Source organism: Scomber scombrus, chromosome 11 (assembly GCF_963691925.1).
Source record: "Scomber scombrus chromosome 11, fScoSco1.1, whole genome shotgun sequence".
NCBI classification, from domain to species: domain Eukaryota; kingdom Metazoa; phylum Chordata; class Actinopteri; order Scombriformes; family Scombridae; genus Scomber; species Scomber scombrus.
In genome coordinates this window covers 30,690,549-30,693,102 of record NC_084980.1, presented here as the reverse complement: position 1 = coordinate 30,693,102, position 2,554 = coordinate 30,690,549, and positions in this window count along the sequence as shown.

Sequence of the window (2,554 nt, the reverse complement as noted above, 5' to 3'; positions counted from 1 at the left end):
ATTTATTTTACAGTCATTTTGTCTAAATTTGTATTTTTTTATTCACTTTTATAGTTTTTTCACTGACTTGTTGATATAAATGTTAATATAAAGATGTTAATGATGTATTTATGCAGCTGTGTACGGATGTTTCTGAGTTTGTTGTTTTTTACACTTTAAACCAGTTTGATCCTGTTTTCTGTTTGTTTTTCACTTTTAATTATTTTAATTTAACATCATTACTCAACATTTTACTGTATTTGACATGTTTCCTGTTCAGTCTGCAGAGTTCAGCTCAGTAAAACCTCATTAAAGTCAAATTAAATGAGCAATAAATGAGTTAAACTGAGATATTTAACGTATAAAACCATTAATATATATATGTTAATAATAATAATAAACTCACCACTTTCAACAGTCAGTTTGGTTCCATTCCCGAAATAAAGTTGATTTCCTCCTCGATCATTCACACAGTAAATCTCACTGTGACAAATACTGCTGATCTCTCTCTGATGAAACTATTCCTGATTATCTTTATTTCTCTCTCGTTAATCTCTGCTGCGACTTTTAACGTTTATTTTAGTTTAGTTTTGGTCTAAACTTTGATTTGTTTTATCAGGTTTTTATTCTCTACTTGTTGTTTTCAGGTGTTTTGTGATGTTTGAAACTAACTTTCATTTTCTAGCAAAGACTAAAAATTAAAAGAAGTTTTCACTCACGTTTCACGCAGCTTGTTAAAATAAATTACAACTTGTTAATCTTGTATTTTTAGGAGTTTAGACATAAAACTCACCAGCATCTCTTCACACTGACTTCAGAGTCCATAGAATCCAGTTCAGATTAAACTCCATCAGAAATAATCCACAGTAGTCGTCCAGCCCAATAAACTCTGAGCAATACGTCTGCTTCCCTTTAACGTAACCGGCTAATCCTTCGGTTCCTCGTATCCCCAACGAGCTCCTCCTGCTTCAGATGGTCGATGCCTCGGGTTCAGACGGTTCATTAACTATAAAAACACATAAAACACATTATAGAGAGATAAACCTGCTGATTGGTTAGAGCTAAATAACTTCGTACAACATGACGTTAAACTAAATAAAACTCATTCTGTTCATCAGGGGTATAAAACAGCATCGTCTGCATAAAGGCGGATTAGAGAATAATAAAGAGAATATTAAGAACTGAGCCATGCGGAGCGTAATGTAACGTATGGTAATATAACGTAACGTAATATATCGTAACGTATTGTAATGTAACGTATTGTAACGTATCGTAACGGAAGGTAATTTAACTTATCGTAACGTATTGTAATGTAACGTAATATAACGTAACGTATTGTAACGTATCGTAACGTAACGTCATTTAACGTATCGTAACATAATGTAACGTATCATAATGTATCCTGATGTAACGGTACGTATTCTGATGTAGCTTATTGTAATTAACATATCGTAATGTAACATATCGTAACGTAATGTAACGTAATATAACGTAACGTAACGTATTGTAACGTAATATAACGTAACGTATTGTAACGTAATGTAGTTTAACTTATCGCTATGTAATGTATCGTAACGTATCATAACGTAACGGAATTTAGCGTATTGTAACGTATTGTAATGTAACGTAACGTATTGTAATGTAACGTAACGTATTGTAATGTATCGTAACGTAACGGAATTTAACGTAACGTAACGTATTGTAATGTATCGTAACGTATCATAACGTAACGGAATTTAGCGTATTGTAACGTATTGTAATGTAACGTAACGTATTGTAATGTAACGTAACGTATTGTAATGTATCGTAACGTAACGGAATTTAACGTAACGTAACGTATTGTAATGTAACGTAACGTATCATAACGTACCCTGATGTAACGGTACGTATTGTGATGTAGCTTATCGTAACGTAACGTATCCTGATGTAACTTTACGTAACGGTTCTCTCACCCAGGTATTTTCGAGTCTCTCTTAACTTCTCCTGCATCTCTGCAGCAGCTTCATGACTTCATGACTCGTCTCCAGCTTCTGATCCTCTGACATAAAAACTCATCCAGGAGTTAAAATGATAGTTTCTGTAACCGGCAGGAAGCAAAGAAGAGCTGATGTGACCCGTTTTTAGACCAAACTCCAGCTGTGTCCTAAAAACCAGCCTGAGAGGAAACAGCAGGTTCTTATTTCCCCTGAACAGACTCATGCAGACGATGTTGTTTATTTAGATAGAAATATAGAAATATTTCAGTCAGCTGTTGCATTAATCCCATCACTTTCACTCTGCAGCTGCTTTAAGAAGTCATCACTACCAATAAAAGCATCAGTATCAGTCTGTTTGGTGTCGGCCAATCAGAGTCCAGTCTGATGACCACAGAGGTTAAGGTTAAGCCAGTTGACCTTAGAGTCTCCCACATGTCTCTAGTCAAGATTTAACCTCCGTGTCGTCCTCACCGGTCAAATTGACCCCGTCTGTTTTGACTGTTCCTTCTTTCCTTCCTTCCTTCCTTCCTTCCTTCCTTCCTTCCTTCCTTCCTTCCTTCCTTCCTTCCTCCTTCTTCCTCCCTTCCCTTTCCTCCCTT